Raw genomic sequence first — 21,267 nt, forward strand, 5'->3', positions numbered from 1 at the left:
GTTTGTGTATACTGCTCAAAAGAAACAAGCTAGTAATTTTCATTTAGAGAAGGTAGCTCAAACCAAAGATAATATATGGTTTATTTGAAAAATATAAATTGTGGCAAAAATTCAAAAGTATTACTTCTGGGAAGGACTTAGGGTCTAGAGTGGAAGACTACTTCTTACTTCTTCCACTGTCTGAATTTATTTGCACATGCATTCATTTTTCTATTTTAAAAACCAGGATTAATATATGTAGGTATCTGGGCAATGTTTAGTGTCCTTGAGTTTTACTGGGGTGGGGGGTGGGGGTCCATCCCTCAAAGCCTTTAAAATGCTGATGGAAGGAATGGAGATCCAGTGTTCAGGGTAGAGAAGAGGTGGGTAAACATCAAGAATCCAGGAGAGTGCTCTAATATTGGAAAGGAAACAGAATTTGGGAGTTCTTTGTGGAGGATAAAGGAAATGATGATAGGAGCTTATACCATGAAGCATGGACAACGATTTTTTACTTTACAGTTGTTCCCAAAAACATTGGTTTGTTTGAGCATAAGATACAGAGGCTAGCGAAAAAATGTGAAAAGCACAACTACTCACTTTAATTTGGCTGAAAAAGTTAGGGAATAACTGATTGGGCTAACATAATAGTGATGTATATTAAGCTATCTGGTTCTAAAGAGACTAGCTTGTTTTCCTCCTAAACATATGATCATCAAAGAAGCCGCCTAAAGTGAGGTTAGGCAACCCACCACATGACCAAAGTCACCCACTCAGAATCCCATCTGAAAAACGGAAATTCTGAAAAACTCATGTTTACATCACAATGATGTAGTGAAGGCACAATAGAACAAAGCAAAAAAAGCTTAACGCTTAAATTTAGGCAATTCAAGTATTCTGTTATTTAAAAGTCATTCAAAGCATAGAACCATAGCATTGGAAGGAAACTTAAAGGTCACTGAGCCCTCTCATTTTACAGGTGAGGAAACAAACAGGGACCCGGGGACCAGTCTAGGTGTCACAGCTAGTCAGAGGAACACCAGCACTAGAATCCAGGTCTCCCAAGTCAGTGCTTTGGTTGTACTACTGCACCTCCTCCCAGAGAATGTTTACTTCTAGTGGTTTGCCCCATCTTATGCCAATGCCCTCTTTTAAAAATGATTTTATAATTTTTTCCCTCTACTAATTGTATGAAATTATAATTTACTTGGGAAAAATGTTTAACAGACATCTAAATTATATAAAGACACTTACTTCCTTTATGAAAGGTGTAGTAAAGTTACGACTATCCCTCCAATATTTCTGATCCTAGGCTATAGGTATGGGACAGAAGATGGGTGTGAAAATGTGGGTATCTCATTGAAAGATTCACATTACATACCCACACACAAACCAAGCATATTGACAAAAACAGACCATGCCTATTCAAGGGTATCAAATAGAGATTGTAGAAAAAAGGATAAGAGTAGAGAGCCTTATTTGATTCATTCCAAAATACTAGCAATAATAATTCACCTTTTGTAGCTTTTGCTAGTCCTTCAAATTCTTTCAATAAGAATTTATTGGGTGCTGTCTATGTTTCCTAAGCTCTAAGGTTTCAAACATGAAAAGCCACTATTTATCACTTAAGGAGTTCACTATTTATCACTTAAGGAGTTCACAGTCTAGGAAAGGAGATAAGTAGAGGCAGCAAGCAGGTTTGGTGTCACATACTAACATTATAGTTAATTGGACAGTGACTTTTAGAAAGCAAATATTTTATAAAGCACTGTACTTGATCAGTTCTTCAATTTTCCAGTTTCTAAAATGTTTAAGAATATTTTATTTCTATCCCATCACATAATGAATTTAAGACTGAGAAACTTAAGTTAGTTAAACAAAGAACATTATCGGTTCTCCCCATAATTAGATGACATAAATATATACAAGAGATCCTTTAGCTAGTTTAACTGAAGTGTTAGTATATGCTTTTGAATATTGATGGGAAAGCAATGAATCATAGTTATTAGCTGTTAAGATCCTATGGCTATACACTTACTCTTACATACACGTTACCCAATTTCTCTATTGATTTAAGTGGTATTTTTATATAGCAAAGAGCTTCAGAACTTCTGGATGGAGAAAATACAAGATTCAAACAACTGAAAATTATATTTTTTAATTCTTTTTAAAAATTTTTATTGCAGTAAGAACATTTACCATGAGATCTACCCTCTTAATAAAATACTAAGTGTATAATACATTATTGTTGACTATAGGTTCAATGTTGTACAGCAGATCTCTAGAACTTATTTATCTTGTTTAACTGAAACTTTATGCATGTTGATTAGTAACTTCCCATTTCTCCTTCCCCTCAGTCCCTGGCAACCACCATTCCACTCTTTGATTCTATGAATTTGACCATTTTAGATAGCCCATGTAATTAGAGTCATGCAGTATTTGTCTCTCTGTGACTGACATTTCACTTAGTATAATGTCCTCAAGGTTCATCTTTGTTGTCACATATTACCGAATCTCTTTCTTTTTTAAGACTGAATAATATTCCTTTATATATATATACACACACCACATTTTCTTTATCTATTCATCTGTCAATGGACATTTAGGTTGTTTCCACATCTTGGCTATTGTGAGTAGTGCAGCAATGAACATAAGAGTGCTGATATCTCTTTGAGATCCTGATTTTGATTCTTTTGAATAAATACTCAGAAGTGGGATTGCTGGATCATATGGTAGTTCTACTTGGAATTTTTTGAGGAACCTCCATACTATTTTCCATAGCAGCTGTACCATCTGACATTCCCACCAGCAGTATGCAAAGGTTCCAATTTCTCCACATCCTCACCAACACCTGTCTTTTTTTGTGTGTGTGTGAGGAAGATCAGCCCTGAGCTAACATCTGATGCCAATCCTCTTTTTGCTGAGGAAGATCGGCCCTGAACTAATATTCATGCCCATCTTCCTCTACTTTATATAGGACGCTGCCACAGCATGGCTCAACAAGCAGTGCGTTGGTGCGCGCCCGGGATCTGAACCGGCGAACCCTGGGCCGCCACAGCAGAGCCGAGCACTTAACCACTTGCGCCACCAGGCCGGCCCCTTTGGTTTTTTGATAATAGCCATTCTGAAAGGTGTGAGGTGATATCTCCTTGTGGTTTTGATTTGCATTTCCTTGATGATTAGTGACACTGAGCATTTTTTCATATACCTGTTGGTCATTTTCATGTCTTCTTTGGAGAAATATCTATTCAAGTTCCTAGTGCATTTTAAAATCAGGTTATTAGCTTTTTTACTATTGAATTATAGGAGTTCCTTATATTTTGTATTAGTGAGGGTTCTCCAGAGAAACAGAACTAATAGGATATATACATAGATATATATAAGCAATATATTATAGGAATTAGCTCATGGGTTACGGATGCTGAGAGGTCCCACAATCTGCCATCTGCAAGCTAGAGAACCGATAATGCCAGTGCTATAATTCAGTCCCAGTCTGAAAGCCTGAGAACCAGGGGGAATGCTGGTCTAAGTCCTGGAGTCCAAAGGCCCAAGAACCAGGAGCTCCTATTTAGAAGCACAAGAGAAGATGGATGTCCCAGCTTAAGAAGAAAGAGAATTTACCTTTCCTCTGCATTTTTGTTCTATTCAGGCCCTCAATGGATTGGATGATGCCCACCCACATTGGTGAGGGTGGATCTTCTTTCCGCAGTCTACCAAATCAAATGCTAATCTCTTCCAGAAACACGCTCACAGACACACCCAGAAATAATGTTTTACCTCTTGGAGATTAACCTCATCTCAGATATATGGTTTGCAAATATTTTCTTCCATTTTGTAGGTTGCCTTTTCACTCTGTTCATTGTTTCCTTTGCTGTGCAAAAGCTTTTTAGTTTGAGGTAGTCCCACTTGTTTTTTGCTGCCTGTGCTTTTGGTGTCATATCCATGAAATCATTGCCAAGACCAATGCCATGAAGCTTTTCCCCAATGTTTTCTTCTAGGTGTTTTACAGTTTCAGGTCTTACATTTAAGTCTTTCATCCATTTTGAGCTTATTTTTGTGTACAGTGTAAGAGAAGAGTCCAATTTCATTCTTTTGCATGTGGCTATTCAGTTTCCCCAGCATCATTTGTTGAAGAGACTATCCTTTCCCCATTGTGTATTCTTGGCACCCTTATCAAATATCAGTTGACTGTATCTGCGTGCATTTATTTCCACGCTTTCTATTCTGTTCCATTGGTCTATATGTCTATCTTTATGCCAGTACCACATTGTTTTGATTACTGTAGCTTTGTAATATATTTTGAAATCAGAAATTGTGATGTCTCTAGTTTTGTTCTTCCTTCTCAGGATTGATTTGGCTATTCGTGGTCTATTATGGTTCCATATATGTTGTAGAATTCTTTTTTCTATTTCTGTGAAAGACGCCATTGGGATATTGATAGGGATTGCATTGAATCTGGATGGCTTTGGGTAGTAGGGACATTTTAACAACATTAGGTCTTCTAATCCATGAACAAGGGAAGTCTTTCCATTTGTTTGTGTCTTCTTTAATTTCTTTCATCAATGTTTTGTAGTTTTCAGTATACAAGTCTTTCACCTCGTTAGACAAGTTTACTCCCAAGTATTTTATTCTTTTTGGTGCTACTGTAAATGGAATTGTTTTCCTAATTTCCTTTTCAGATAGGTTGTTGTTAGTGTTTAAAAATGTAACTGATTTTTGTATGTTGACTTTGCATCTTGTAATTTTACTGAATTCATTTATTAGTTCTAATAGTTTTTTTTATAGCATCTTTAGGGTTTTCCATATATAAGACCTTGTTGTCTACAAATAGGGACAATTTTACATTTTCCTTCCAATTCAGATGCCTTTTATTTCTTTTTCTTGCCTAACTGCTCTGACTATGACTTTCTGTATTATATTGAATAGAAGTCGTGAGAGTGGGCAATATTCCCTTGCTCCTGATCTTAGAGGAAAAGCTTTTAGCTTTTCACTGTTGAGTATGTTAGCTGTTGGCTTTTCTTATATGGCCTTTATTATGTTGAGGTACTTTCCTTCTTTTCCCAGTTTGTTGAGGGTTTTTATCGTGAAAGGATGTTTAATTTTGTTAAATCATTTTTCTGCAGCTATTGAGATAATCCTGTGATTTTTATCCTTTATTACTGTGATGTATCACATTAGTTGATTTCCCTATGTTGAACCATCCCTACACCCTAGGCATAAATCCTACTTGGTCATGGTGTGATTCTTTTAATGTGCTGTTGGATTTGGTTTGGTAGTATTTTGTTGAGGATTTTTGCATCTGTATTCATCAGGGGTATTGACCTGTACTTTTCTTTTCTTGTGGTTTCTTTGTCTGGCTTTGGTATCAGGGTAATGCTGGCCTCATAAAATGAGTTTGGAAGTGTTGCCTACTCTTTTAATTTTTTGGAAGAGTTTGGGAAGGGTTGGTGTTAATTCTTCTTTAAATATTTGGTAGAATTTACCACTGAAGCCATCTGGTCCTAGACTTTTCTTTGTTGGGAGGTTTTTGACTACTGATTCAGTCTCCATACTAGTTTTAAGTCTGTTCAGACTTTCTACGTCTTCATGATGTAGTCTTGGTAGGTTGTATGTTTCTAAGAATTTATCCATGTCTTCTAGGTTATCCAGTTTGTTGGCATATATTGCTTATAGCAGTCTTTTATGATTTTTTTAAATTTCTGTGGCATCGGTTTTAATGACTTTTCTTTCATTCTGACTTTACCTATTTGGGTCTTCTCTTTCTTTTCTTAGCTAGGTAAGAGTTGTCCATTTTGTTTATATTTTTAAAAAATCAACTCTTAGTTTCACTGATTTTCTCTATTTTTCCTCTTTTCTATTTTGTTTATTTTTCTCAAATCTCTATTATTTCCTTTTTTCTTCTATCTTTGGGCTTAGTTTTTCATTCTTTGTTTTGTTTTTTTAGCTCCTTGAAGTATAAAGTTAGACTGTTTATTTTGAGATCTTTCTTCTTTTTTAATGAGTTTATTGCTATGAACTTCCCTCTTAGTACTGTTTTTGCTGTATCCCATAAGTTTTGGTATGTTATGTTTTCATTTTTGCTTGTCTTGACATATTTTCTAATTCCCTTTTTGACTTTTTTTCTTTGGCCCAAAGATTGTTCAAGAATGTGTTGCTTAATTTCCACATATTTGTGAATTTTCCAGTTTTCCTTCTGCTATTGATTTCTAGTTTCATTTCATTGTGGTAAGGAGAGATACCTGATTTCAATCTTCTTAAATTTATTAAGACTTGTTTTGTGACCTAACATGATCTATCCTGGAGAAAGACTATGTGTACTTGAGAAGAATATGTATTCTGCCGCTTTGGGGGGAAATGTTCTGTATATGTCTGTTAGGTCCATTTGGTCTATAGTTTTTTAAGTCCTCTGTTTCCTAACTGATTTTCTGTTGAATGTTCAATCCATTATTGAAAGTGGAGTATTGAAGTCTCCTACAATTATTGTATTGCTGTTTATTTCTCCTTTCATTTCTGTCAATGTTTGCTTTATATATTTAGGTGCTCTGATCTTGGGTGCATACGTATTTATAATTATTATATCTTCCTGGTAGATTGACCCTTTTATCATTATATAATGTCCTTCTTTGTCTTTTGTGACAGTTTTTGACTTAAAGGCTATTTTGTCTGATATATGTATAGCCACCCCTGCTCTCTTTGGTTACCATTTGAATGGAATCTTTTTCCATCCCTTCACTTTCAGTTTGTGTGTGTCCTTTAAATCTAAAGTGAGTTGCTTGTAGACAGCATATAGTTGGGTCTTTTTTTTTTTTTTTAAACCATTCAGTCTTTTGATTAGAAAGTTTAATCTATTTACATTTAAAGTAATTATATAGGCATTATAGTAATTATGATAGGGAAGGATTTACTATTGCCATTTTGTTAGTTGTTTTCTGTTAGTCTTGTGGTTCTTTTATCTTTTTCTCTCTTGCTGTCTTCCTAGATGCTTTGTTGATCTTTTTGTATTGATATGCTTTGATAGCTTTCTCTTTTTCTTTTGTGTAACTTCTATAGGTATTTTCTGTATGTGTGGTTACCTTGCAGCTTACATAAAATATCTTATAGTTATAACAGTCTATTTTAAGCTCATAACAACTTAAGTTAAATTACATACAAAAACTCTACACTTTAACTTCTCCTCTCCACAGTTTATATTGTTGTTGTCACAATTTATATCTATTCATATTGTGTCTCTTTTAACATATTTTTAGTTATAGTTATTTTTAACACTTTTGTGTTTTAGCTTATATCTAGAATTAAAAGTGATTTACCCACCACCATGACAGTAATACAGTATTGTATATTTGTCTATATATTTACCTTTACTAATGAGTTTCATACTTTCTTATGCTATCATGTTGCTATTTAGCATCCTAGCATTTAAACTTAAGAATTCTCTTTAGAATTTCTTGCAGGTCTAGTGGTGATGAATTGCCTCAGCTTTTGTTTGTCTAGAAAAGTTTTCCTCTCTCCTTTATTTTGAAAGGCAGTTTTGTTGAGTAGAGTATTCTTGGTCGGATTTTTTTTTTCTTTCAGCACTTTGAATATATCATCTTACTCCCTTCCAGCCTGCAAGGTTTCTGCTGAAAAATCCCCTGACAGTCTTATGGGGGTTCTCTTGTACATGATAAGTTGCCTTTCTCTTGCTGTTTTCAAAAGTATCTCTTTGTTTTTGACTTTTGACAATTTGATTATAATGCGTCTCAGTGTGGATTTCTTTGGGTTCATCTTGTTTGGTGTTTTGGGGGCTTCTTGGATTTGGATGTTCATTTCCTTCCCCAGATTTGGGAAGTTTTCAGCCATTATTTCTTTGAATAAGCTTTCTGGTCCTTTCTCACTCTCTTCTCCTTCTGGGACTCCCATAATGTGTATATTGGTCTACTTGATGGTCTTATAAGTCCCTTAGGTTTTCTTCACTTTCTTTCATTCTTTTTCTTTTTGCTCCTCTAACTGAATTATTCCCAATGACTTCTTCAAGTTTGTTGATTCTTTCTTCTGCTTGATCTAGTGTGCTGTTGAACACCTCTAGTGAGTTTTTCAGTTCAATTATTGCATTCTTCAGCTCTATGATTTCTGTTTGGTACTTTTTTATATTTTCTATCTGTCTGATGAAATTCTTACTTTGTTCAAGCATTTTTCTTTTGATGTCAGTGAGCATCTTTATGACAGTTGTTTTGAATTATCTATCAGGTAAATGATATAATTCCACGTCACTAGGGTTGGTTTCTGGAGATTTATGTTGTTCCTTTGTTCGGAACACATATGCCTGATTCTTCATTTTCCTTGACTCTCTCTGTTGGTGTCTGTGCACCAGACAAAGCAGGTAATCCTCTCAGTTTTCACAGACAGGCCTCGTACAAGAGGAGATTCCCACCAATCAGCCAAGCCAGAGATTCTGGGGCCCTCTACCAACTCTTTCCCTCCCCAGGGAGAAGCTGGAAGTTGTGATTTTAGTCCATGCACTCTGTTCTGATCTGGGGGGCAGAGAGTTATAGCATTTACCCATCCAAACCACTGTCTCTATTCTCCCCCAGGCAGCTAGACTGCATGAGACCCATCAGAGCTCCAAGGTGCTAGTTCTTTAGGGAGCCCTGGAGAAGTTGGGGCTCTGAACATATGGATCAACTCTTTTCCTCCCCAAGGGGTGGCTGAGAGCTGGGAATTTCATCCACTATGTGCTGAGCAGCGAGGGAGGATTTATGGCACCTACCAGTGCACGCCACTGTCTCCATTCTCTCTCAGGTAGCTAGATTCTGCCAGACCCATCAGAGTTCCAAGACTTGCAAGACTGAAGCCAGTCCTCTGGGGAGCTTCCCGGGAAAAGCTGGGGTATTGCATGCGTGAACCAACCCCTTCCCTCTCCTGGGAGAAGCTGGGAGCTAGGGAGTCTCTTCCTGACTGTACAGTGCTGTGCCAGGGGCAAGAACTCTGGTGACAGGGTGTCCTGAATCTCCTTACTGGCTTCAGTAACTCTGGTTTCTCATTTGTGTGGAGTGCAAGAGCCTTTCAATTAGTTTCTGGATTTCTCACAAAGGGAATCTGTCTATGAAATGTAGCTTTGGCATGTTTGTGGGGCAAGGAGGGTCCAGGGCTTCCTATTTCACCATCTTGCTGACTTTACTCCTGAAAATTACGTTCTTCTTATATAGATTTTTCTAAAGTCAAAATAGTTTGCTCACTTTGTGGGGGGGTGGGACTACAAATAAAAAACTCTTCAACATCTGTGATATAGTCTCACTTAAAAAAATTATTTCTAAATTTATGACAGTTCTATTTACAGGAATACATCTTTCAGTACTTCAGAGATCATTGTTTATAAATCATACCAAGTTTGAGAAAAACATTTTTCTGTTTTTAAAAAGAGCTAAAAATTAACAGTAGTCATGAAAAATAAAAGAACTGGTTAGATATTTTTTACAGTAATGTTAAATGTAGATTTAACTGTGAAGAAATATTATTTCATTGAATCTTCATTTAATATATAGTAATTTAGTTCAGGTCAGAATAGAAGTGTTACTATGGACTCTATTAGGTTACCATGGCATTTTTTAGTCTTCAATTTCAAGCATTTCTAGATTCTATTGAAGACAACAAAAATGCTAGCATACTAATAACTGGCCTGTAAGTGGCAGGCAGGCAGTTTATTACTTTGAAAAATAACACTATTAATAAGCTTCCTAGAAAACAGCAGTTAATAATCCTATACAAATAGAAGTCTATTTTAAGGTTTTGAATTTTAGGATGTCCAAGAGACTGAGCTATTTATGTGTAAATAAACATATTCTAATAGACACAAAACAGATAATAGCACAAAATTTATCTTTCTAAAGATTAGTTCAAAAGTTACTTAAAAAATATATTTATTTCCAATGTTTATTCAATAACTAGTGAAGTATAGGTTAAACAATGGCAAATACTCAATGAGTTATAAAAATTATACTTGATTTTCTATTAAGAATTATTATTAATGGAAAGTATATCAAATGAAAGGATAAGGGGTTCAATTTTTCAAAATTGAGAACCATACAAGTGATATAGTAAATTCTCATCAATGGCTAGGGGTTGATATGCAATAGATAACTGAAAATTCTAGTTAGTTGTCCAAACTTTATAGCTTCTAACTAAATGCAATCCTACTTATTAATATAAGCCGTGTCGTAGGAAATAAATGTTTATGGAAGATTGCTTTGAAGAACATGATAGCTGAACGTTACTTGTCGAAGGAACAAGTCCATCAGAAAGTTTTCTGTCTAGATTGTATTCAGAGTTAGTTTAATGGGAGGGCCAGAAAATCCAGTCTAAAGGTACTAAAACATTATTGAAAATGTAAATGCACTTGAGAAAATTGTATTTACCAAAATTTCTTTCAGAAATTAAGATAGGAAGGCATACTCTGATTAACCATTTGGGGTGGGACATGAGATCACAGTGAACATGCTCCAGTCACCAGACAGGTGCTAAACTGCCTCTTAAGGAGGGCAACTACAGTTAAGAGCTCTTGTTTTGCTTCAAGGGGGCTAGTGTGGGGCAAGAGCTACAGTGTGCTAGATAACAGAGAGACTAACCTGCCAACCTCCTTCCAGCCTCCCATGAAGTTTAATGGGGTGCCAATTAACAATAACCTGACCAGCCATTCACATGCCCTTGGTTCACCTCAGAGAGCACTATTTAGTCCTTACAGAATTGCCTTTACTTAATAATGCTTTGGGGCCATTAGATATACTAGAAGAAACAGTCACACGAAACACGACAGTCTATCGTAGGGCAAAGGATCCTTTACATAAGATCCACAATAGGTCTTTTGGGAAACAACTGCTTTGTTTTTATCTTAAGGATATTATGCAACTTGCGACTGAGCATATTTTCGCTTTTGCTTTGGATGTTAGGAAACTTAAGGGCCAGATTTGCCATTCCATTCTTGAAACTGTATAGGTTCAGAGCATGCATTTCTCTCCCTCTTATCTCTAGCTTCTGTTTTCTTATCTAATTTTCTTTCACCTGTCTCCTTCAACTTTTTATTTCAATCTTCCATATTACAAATAGTTTTGAAAGTTACCTCTATTCCTTTGTAACACTAGTTGGAGTCCCTGGTTCCAGCGTCTCACGCATTCCTCTTGGTTTATTCCCTCATTTCGATAGAACACCCCCTCCAGTAGTTTCCTAAGACAAGGGTAAATGAGATGTAACTTTTTTGAGATCCTGCTTATTTGAAATTGTCTTTATTCTACCCTCACAGTTGATAGTTTGGTTGGGCAGAGAAAATTCTTTTTTCTGTGCTTATTAGTCAAGAAAACTGGCATTCTTTGTTTCATTATGTTCAAAATTTAGCTGCTCTAATACCATTGTACTGGTGAAATTATTTAATAACTTTAGGAAATTAGAGCAGGCAAACAACTTTGAACCACTGTTTTCTGAACCTTAATACTATGTAATATATACAAATTAACACTGTATAAAAGTAAGCTTTTGCATTCTTGCTTTATTTTTTCCAAAATATTTAGATACCTATTTTTTCTATGTTGTTTGTATAACTTCCTTACTCTTTTATCTTTTTTATTACAGATGTCATATGACAAGATGGCTTTTATAGGACAACCTTACTAACTCTTTTTTGTTGTTTTGCTCTCAGCTTACTCATTCATTCATCATTCAATCATTAATTCAGTAAACATGTCTCCCTTTCTCAATTTCCCATCATGTCTCCTTTCTGTTCTCCATTGCCACTCTTCCTTCTGAAATCTTAACTACCCAGCTAAAAATAAAATAAAGTTTTAAATTCAATTTACAATTTAGGTGCAAAACAAACTTTTATTTTCATGAGTGAAGGAGGTCTAGTAATTTTTTGTATTTATAATGCTAATAATCCAATTTGATATTATATAATTCAATATATCAAGATTTTAAAATAGGATATAAGAAAAATGTTATACTTTTTAAAAATAAAAATTTGGGGGTCCAGCCCCGCAGTGTAGTGGTTAAGTTCGGCATGCTCTGCTTTAGCAGCCCAGGTTCTCGGGTTCAGGTCCCAGGTACAGACCTACACCACTTATCAGTCATGCTGTGGCAGTGGCCCACATATAAAGTGGAGGAAGACTGGCACAGATGTTAGTCCAGGGCTAATCTTCCTCAGCAAAAAATAAATAAATAATAAAAAAAATAATAAAAATCTGGATTGCAAAACCTTTATTATATGGGCCGGCCCCATGGTGTAGCAGTTAAGTGCACGCGCTCCACTGCTGGTGGCCCAGGTTCGGATCCCGGGCACACATCGACGCACCACTTGTCAGACCATGCTGTGGCAGCGTCCCACATAAAGTGGAGGAAGATGGGCACGAATGTTAGCCCAGGGCCAGTCTTCCTCAGCAAAAAGAGGAGGATTGCCAGAGGATGTTAGCTCGGGGCTGATCTTCCTCACAAAAAAAAAAAAAAAAAGAACACTTTATTATAACCATAATGTTCCCACACAATGCTCTATTTTTAAAAAATACCTCAAACAGAAAATAGCAATCTAAGTCTGTTAAAAATTTCAATGATTTAAACTTCCAGAATATTAACCATAAATGCTGCTTATATAATATGCCAAAAACTCTACATTTAATAGTTAAGGACGAAGAATTACCAGCTAGCTTCATTACTTGATAGATGTACGCATCCTAAAACATAATTGTAGCTCAGCTTCTAAAAAAGGCAAAAGAAAAGAATGTTTTCAACAAAACTTGGTTAAAAAAAAAATACCATGAAGGACACAGGAAAGGGTAATGCAGTGATGTCTTCTCTTTATTAAGGTTTCAATAGAAGCAAATACACTCAAGAAACCATTTACCAAGGACGCAGCCTCATAATTGTTTTAGAGACCAAAGTCACTTCCCTGCCACTGGAATCTGGCTTGTAAAGACAGAAGCAAATTATACACTAAAGTTCTCAATTTATATTTTTAGGATCCCTACTTTAATACCCTCTGTTTTTGTTTTTGTTTTGTTTTTTTTTTGGTGAGGAAGATCAGCCCTGAGCTAACATCCATGCCAATCCTCCTCTTTTTGCTGAGGAAGACTGGCCCAGAGCTAACATCCAGGCCCATCTTCCTCCACTTTATGTGGGATGCCGTCACAGCATGGCCTGACAAGTGGTGCGTCGGTGCACGCCCGGGATCCGAACCCGGGCTGCCAGCAGCAGAGGGCGAGCACTTAACTGCTATACCACAGGGCTGGCCCCAAACAGAGGCTGGCCCTCGGTTTTTATTCTACCAGACATACCAAAGCCAACCAAGTCAATTTAAATTAGGAGGGGTAATGTAATTCCAAGCCCTGGAAACCCTGGAATGAATATACTATAAACCAGGAAGAGCTCTCTCACCTTGATTAAAGCAACATAATTGTGGCAGATGTCATTTGTCAATCAAATAATACGCACCTGATTATTTTTTTTTCCTAATCTAGAAGAGGAGTGCATTTTTATTTGTAGCTTTGATAAAAATATCCTTTTAGTGTATTGTGCTTGGTAAATTAACTTTTAGAAGAATGGAAAATACCTTATGTAATTTAATACGTGACAACTATCTATAACAATTGCCCTCTCTCAGTGAAGCCCATCTTCCAAAATCCAACTTAAAATTTTTCTTTTTTTTTTGTGAGGAAGATCAGCCCTGAGCTAACATCCGATGCCAATCCTCCTCTTTCTTGCTGAGGAAGATTGGCCCTGGGCTAACATTTGTGCCCATCTTCTCTACTTTATATGGGATGCCACCACAGCATGGCTTGATAAGCAGTGCGTCGGTGCACACCCAGGATCCGAACCTGCAAACCCTGGGCCATCGAAGTGGAGCACACGCACTTAACCGCTGCGCCACCAGGCCGGTCCCAAAATTTTCATTTTTTAGAAGCTAGACAGGCTCAAGCCTATCTTTTGAATGTCAATAAAATCTGATTTTGTCCGTGCGCTGTTTAAAATATTCTCTAATGTTTTTATCTTTAATAATATAACAAGGAAAAATAGCATAAAAAATCTGAGAGGGAGAGAAAGTACTCAAAGCAGCACTTTGTTAGGAATGACTATGTTCTGGATATTAAAAGACAACTAGCTTTCTAAGAGCAAATGCTCCAAGGCTCTTCACGAAAAAATGCTGGAGAGCAGTATTATGACATTCATGATGTCTATATAAGGTGTCCTAGGATGTAACAGATTAGTGCCAACTAGCTAAAAATTACTCTAAGAATTTTTATTCTTTCCAAAATTGTAATCAATAAACTTAATAAACAATATTTATTAAAAGTACATAGATCAGGGGCCAGCCCCATGGCCTAGTGGTTAAGTTCAGCATGCTCCACTTCGGTGGCCCGGGTTCAGAGCCCAGGTGCAGACCTACACCACTCATAGGTGTAGGGGGACCATGCTGTGGCGGCAACCCACATACAAAATAGAGGAAGATTGGCACAGATGTTAGCTCAGGCCAATCTTCCTCAGCAAAAAAAAGTACATAGATCATGGAAGTATTTTTAATTAAATAAGCAATCTCTGGGACATGAATTCATAAATCTGAACTCAACCAAGTGAAGTCCCTGCAGTGACAGTTGCTTCTGTTGGGGGGAGGGGGTGGAGAGGTTAGAGTCCTAAATTGACAGTGACATGATGGCAGGAGTGAGTCAAGAGTAAGCAATAAGAAAGTTTGGTCCTAAGGAGGTAGCTGAGAGAAGGGAAGCTCATGGCCTCACTGAGCTGTACGGTCAGGGATTGGTGCCTTTCAAAGAGGTGAATGAAGGGGACTGAACAAGGATTCAGGTAAGATTCACTAGTGTAGAGGGAATTCGTTCAAAGGGTTATGTGAATAGAAAATCAGAAAGCTTGGAGTATAATTAGAAAGCTGGGAAGTTATTCTATGGAAGGAAATGGCTGTGCTGTGTGTGCTACTGGGTAAGGGGATTCTGAGTTGGTTACTGATATTTAAACACCTGTACTAATTATGTTTGCCAAGTATGACTGGGGTGGAAGATCTGACAGACATTCTAGATGAGGGGAAAAAAGACCCAGAGATCAAACTATTCTGTGAATCCTGGAGTGGGATGGAGACATTGTGACATAATGTTAAGAGTATGAGCTTTGGAAATCAGATAGATTTGTATAATGGCTGATTTGTTAACTTTACTGGGCCACAGGGTGGCCAGATATTTGACCAAACATTATTCTGGGTGTTTCTGTGAGAGTGTTTTTGGATGAGATTAACATTTAAATTAGTAGACTGAGTAAGGTAGACTGCCCTCCATAATAAAGGAAGGCACTCAACCTTCCTGCCTGATGGCCTTCAAAATGGGACATCAGCTTTTTCCTGCCTTTGGACTCAGAATGGAACTACACCATTGGCTCTCCTGGGTCTCCAACTTGCCGACTCACCCTGCAGATCTTTGGACTTGTCAACCTCCATAATCATGTGAGCCAATTCATTATTATAAATCTCTTTACATATATAATACATGTAACACACATATATATACACACACACACATATCCTATTGGTTCTGTTTCTCTGGAAAATCTAATACACACTGGGTTCAAAATCATGGCTGTTTCTTAACAGCAGTGTGACCTTAAGCAAGCCCCTTAACCTCCCTGAGCCTATAAAATGGAAATAATAATCCATTTAGCACAAGATTGTAGCAAGGATTAATTGAAATAATTTCATAAAGCATTGAGTACAGGGCCTGGCACATATGGCTCAATAAATGAAAGTTGTTATTTTTACTTGTAAGAAGAGAAAAATCCACAAAAAATTAAGGATAGAACTACCATATGATCCAGCTATTCCACTGCCGGGTATTTATCCAAAGAACTTGAAAACACCAATGCATAAAGATACATGTACTCCTGTGTTCACTGCAGCGTTATTCACAACAGCCAAGACTTGGAAGCAACCTAAGTGCCCATCAAGGGACAAATGGATAAAGAAGATGTGGTATATATACACAATGGAATACTACTCAGCCATAAGAAACGATGAAATCCAGCCATTTGTGACAACATGGATGGACATCGAGGGTATTATGCAAAGTGAAACGTCAGAGGGAGAATGTCAAATACCGTATGATTTCTCTCATTAAGTAGTAGATAACAACAACAAACACATAGAGACAGAGGATGCATTGGTGGTTACCAGAGGGGAAGGGGGGAGTGAGGAGGGCAAAAGGGATAATTCGGCACATGTGTGTGGTGATGGGTTGTAATTAGTATTTGGGTGGTGAACATGATGTAATCTATGCAGAAATAGAAGTATAATAATGTACACCTGAAATTTATACAATGTTATAAACCAATGTTACTGCAATAAACAAAAAATTAAAAAATAAAAAAATAATAATAAATAAAAAAAAGAGAAAAATCCAAGTGGAACAGGGACTAAAGATGTATTCTTGATGAGGAGGATGATACGAAAGTCAGTTGGAATTGTCCAAGCTTAACCTAGCCAACAGCAAAGTGTCCCTTGTTCTTTCCTTCTAGTCTTCTCTCCTATTTTTATGAAAGCTACCTTCTGTTTCATCACACTCATGTAATTCTTGGTCTGGAAAAGTTCAGCTGAAACGCTTTCTAAAACCCTAATTAAAATCTTGTTAAAAATATTCCAAATACATATCACTCTTTCCTTAATTAAACAGTGAATATAAAAATGTGGACCTTTTGATTTAGATTTTGCAAACGTACTAGGTTATTACTGAAAATATCAGTAATCACTGTAACATATTAGATATTTATTTCCAAAACTAAATCTCTGATAGCAACTTAATTTGCTGTCATTAGCCCTTCATAAAATTGAGTGTGACATCAATTCCAGTTTGCAAAGAGTTCTGGCTAGTAAAACTTGACTGTAAAAATCTCCCTCTCTTTGACAACAGTAACATCTAAGGAAGAGAATAAGTACGATCTCTTCATTTTATATCCTTAAATATTCTCTCAGGGTAAGCATGAAGCATCATTGTGCAGAAACCGGTTCTATTTCAAATGTAACCATTCATTTAGCAACCAGTCTTAACTATCCACAGAAGCAGCAGAAGTTCTAAAACTCCTATTTTTTAAAAAAGTGAAGACTAGCCAACCCCTCTGTGACAAGAAGCTGACTAACATCAGTGTGTAGATTACAGTTATGGCCTGGAGAGCTGGAAAAAGTGCTAACATCTTGAATCTAAAAGTACACCACACTACTTAGATCCCAAATAATTTAGAGTTTGGTTGTTGGTTTTATTTTCCTTGGTTCCCTCCTCTTGGATGGTGGAGGTGGTGGGAAGGGTTAGGGTGGGCTTGGAAAAGAGGAAAATGTGTCCCCTACAGCAGCAACATAGGTCTGCAGCTCAATCCTCTGAACTATGAAAAACTCTCCCTTCCCAAAATCTGCAATCTGGTTTGGGAAACCCACATTTATTCAACAAAACAAAACAGTACAAAAACGGTAGCTCTTACTACATGCTAGCACTATTCTAGATGCTAGAGATACAAAGATAGACACTAGTCCATAGCCCCATGATTTTAAGTCTAGTGGGAGAAACAAACTTGTAACCAAACAATCACAACACAATGAACAATAACTGAACAACAGATGTAGCTCAAAGAGAGCAGGTACAACTTGGGGGCACGGAAGACTACAGAAATGCTAACGAGCTGCCTACAGGATGCAGGTGGCCCATTCTAAGGTAAAGTAATTTTTAAGGAAAAACTCAATTTCCGGACTAAGAATCTTAACTTCTGAATGTGAGGTCTTTTATGTTAAGGTTCTTATACATTATACATACACACACAATAATAACCCACACAAAGGGAAATTTGCTCACTTTGAGAACATGATTCACCATCATTCACACTTGCTCAATTTAAGACCCTCCCAAACAGGCATTAGGGGAAAATGTGGTAGCAACTGTACAAAACTAGGACAGAGAGACTTCTGTTGCTATATGAACAATATAAAACAGTAGGCATACTTCTGGATGTATTTATTAGATTATAACTGTCAGTCCTTTTAAACTGTGTTAAGATGGTTACCGAATGGGGAATAAAGCCCTCAACACTCGAAGTTTTCATATTTACATCAGAAAAAATCTCCAGTTTACGAACGCTAATGTTTATTTTTGCAAAACAAATGAAAATCACACGTTTGGATTTACAGATTTGTCATCCATTCATGTCATAATTCCCAAAGCTATCTTTCTTCCCCAATGAACTTTCCATTTCTTTTTAAGGGCACAGTAAAAGGTTTTTTAAGGTTATAGCCACCGACAACTTGAAAGGGAAATTTTCAACGACTCAATAATTACAAAATGATCCTATACTGACATTTCCAGTTTATCACTGTATTTAACACTCTTTTGTAACATCCAACATCCTTCATCTAACAAGGTCAAAGGCTCCCAGAACATTGTTTTGTAAGCTGCCTAGCAGACAAACCCTATGAAACCTGAGGTCGCCACGCCAACAGAATGCAGGTCACCGTACCACGGCGGACCACTCTGCAAAGTCAAAAGTGCAGTTCACTTTATGCTGACAGAGCTTCTTTCCAGAACCGCCCCCTCCTCCCCCCAAGAACCGGAGAGTGTCGATTTCACAAGGGGTCTGGCACTGCTTTCTTTAAAAACGAAGCTTTTATCTGGTCCCTGGAAGGTCACCTTGGTACCCGCGCGGCTCGGGACCAAGCGTCTGGGCTTTGGGACAACAACGTTGGCTTCTCAAACCGCGACCTTCAGGCCTCTGTGCTTGCCCTGACCCTAGAACGGCCACCGCCCTTCACACCACGGAGGGCACCGTCCCTCCCACTGCCACGCCGAATTCGGACCCGGCGGCTCAGTGGGGGTCCCAGGCGCCCCCCACCCGCGGTGATGGCGACCCCCGCCCAAGCCCGGGGCCTCTCGCCCGGAGACCGCCCCCACGGTAGTGACCAAGAGCTGACGCCCCGACGGGCTCTGTCCACTCCGCCTGCCCGAGTCCTCGCCGAACCCGGCTCCTGTTCTGACTTCAGCCCACACCGCTCCCCGGCCAGCAGGGAACGTTCCAGAACGCTGGCCCTCTCTGGGAAGTCCCAGTCGCCATCCGGGAGGGAAGCCCGATTCGTTTATGGAGCGCCCACTCTGAGGCACGCCGGGCTGGGGGCCGGGCTCGCCCGCGGGGGAGACCCTTCGGGCCTTGCCCCGGGAAGCGCCCGCGCTCCAGCACCTCCAGTCGCCGGCGGGCCCCACCCCTCGGGCCGCGCCCTCGTCCTCCAGGAGGACCGACGGCGGCGCAGCAAGGGACCGGAAGAACCGCGCCCCCAGCCCGCGTAGACCCCTCTACCCCCTTTACCTCGCCCGACCCCCCGGAGGCAGCCGGAGCTAAAATTAGAAACAAGCGCCGCGTGCGCTCACGTGCGCCCCGCCGGGCGGGGTCCGGGTGAGTCACGACCCCGCCCCCCCCTCGCCGAGGACGCGCTGACGTCAGCCGCTTCCCCGAAGGATGACGTCAGCGCGCCTCGGGGAGGCCGCGAGGCCTGCTGTAGAACGTTCACAGAGTTTCGGTGCCTTAAAGGGACCAGGCTTTGGATCATGAAAAGTCTGGGGCGATGACTCCACTCACCCACCCGTGGAGTCGGAGCCCATCTTATATCTCTTTGTACTGAAAAGTGTTGGCTGTTGAGATGGTGTTGAGAAAAGGAGAGCAACTGAGCCACATTGGAAACTCCTGGAAGCCTCAGAACCTCCTCTTGGAAGCCCTCTTTGATTAACCAGAATCTGATCCTGACTCAAAAGTCAGGAAGTTTTCCGTGGCCCTTGATTCGCTACCCGTTCACTTACAGCCCCTCTCCATACGCTTGTATCTCTGCTGGTAGAGAAAGGCTGTGGTTTGAGTGTTTATTTATATACTCCATCAACTTGGGGCAGCTTGGCCCATTTATCTGTCCAGACTCTGTCATTAGTCACGTGACCTGAAACAAGTTATTTAACTCTGGGTGTGAAGTTGCTGAGCTGGTCTCCAAACCCTCCTCTTATGCTAATATTGCCCGAGGAAGTTTCAGAGGCAGGAATCCTGTCCAACGCCTGATCGTTCAGCACTATTGCAGCCTCACAGGGAACCAACAGCTTACTGAGGTTTACTGTGTGGCAGGTATTTTCATTATCCTCCCCGTCCCCCTCGATTAATCCTCCTGTCTCCTCTCTGAGGTAGATATTAATTGTCCCCATTTTACTGATGAAGAAGGAAATCTAAGTCTGTTTCCCCAGGTTACACCGCTAAAGAATGGAAAACAGGAAGTCATTCCCAGGTGGGTTGGACTCCGAGTCTGTTTTTTGGTGATAAAGGTGGGCTGTGAAATGTCTTATTCTGGGTGTACTGAGTCCCCTAGAACCAGCTTTTTTCCTTTTAATGCAAGCCCAGTGCCTCTGAACAGGTAACCCAGTCCACGCCAGAAGATCCCCAGAGAAGGAGGGGCCAGGCCTCAGGCCTGGACAAAGGTGAGGCAGGGGGGAAGGTGCTCACCCTCAGGTGCTCATGCTGCACTTGGAGGACCTTGAGGGGGAGTGCCTCCTTGACATTTGTAGCTAGGCACCTCAACTCGCCTCACCCTAGTCCCAGCCCCGCCAGGCCCACCCTTGACTCTGTGTTTCCTCTCTTGAAACTAGAGAGGGCATCCTGCTTAAAGTGTCGTCACCTGGCACACCAGCAGCCAGCTCTACCCAGTGCAGAAGAAATACCTTGTTTCTCCTCCATCATAATCCCCTCTCTATAAAGCAACAGAAAATCTCCTATTGGAACAGCATGTTCGTGCCAAAAACAAATTAAAGACAGCAACAGCTTCTTGAAGTTTTAAACAAAATGATGGTGCCTGTGTACTGGAAAGGGAGCCAGGTGGGTGAGCTGCTGTCACTGTTATCTTGTGACAGTTATTATTGGTCCTTGGCTGAGTGTCACAGCCCCATCCTCAGGCTACACATGCCAGGTCTACCAGGGGCACTTTCCTCCCCCAGCTCACCCCTGGGAGGCATTTAAACTGACCCCTGTTCCCTCATACCCAGTCTCCAGCCACTACAAAGCTCTCTCCTTTGTGTCCCCTGCTCCTGTCCCCTCTATCATGCTCCTGACCCCTTTATCAATGAGAGTCACTGCCCACTGCTCCTCTTGTACCTCCAGGTTTTCGGGAGCCTGTGACTAAGCACACTGTGTGTGCTCCCACCACAGCCTCAGAAGAAGATGGGAGGATACCACAGGCAGCCTCAGCTGTGAGTACAGCGGTTTCTTCCCTTGTACTGGGGCTGG

General features: G+C 39.4%; 1 long non-coding RNA gene across 1 annotated transcript in view; it reads right to left on the bottom strand.

Moving 5' to 3' along the window:
* The window catches only part of LOC131404780 (uncharacterized), a 31,957-nt gene extending 12,562 nt beyond the window's left edge, over positions 1-19,395 (bottom strand). Inside the window, exons 1-3 of the long non-coding RNA XR_009219852.1 lie at positions 19,321-19,395; positions 12,635-12,693; positions 11,072-11,175 (exon numbers count right to left, since the gene is read on the bottom strand). This is a non-coding gene — a long non-coding RNA (uncharacterized LOC131404780). The remainder of the gene's footprint in view (positions 1-11,071; positions 11,176-12,634; positions 12,694-19,320) is intronic.
* Positions 19,396-21,267: the final 1,872 nt, after the last annotated feature.

This window comes from Diceros bicornis, chromosome 4 (assembly GCF_020826845.1).
Source record: "Diceros bicornis minor isolate mBicDic1 chromosome 4, mDicBic1.mat.cur, whole genome shotgun sequence".
NCBI classification, from domain to species: Eukaryota; Metazoa; Chordata; class Mammalia; order Perissodactyla; family Rhinocerotidae; genus Diceros; species Diceros bicornis.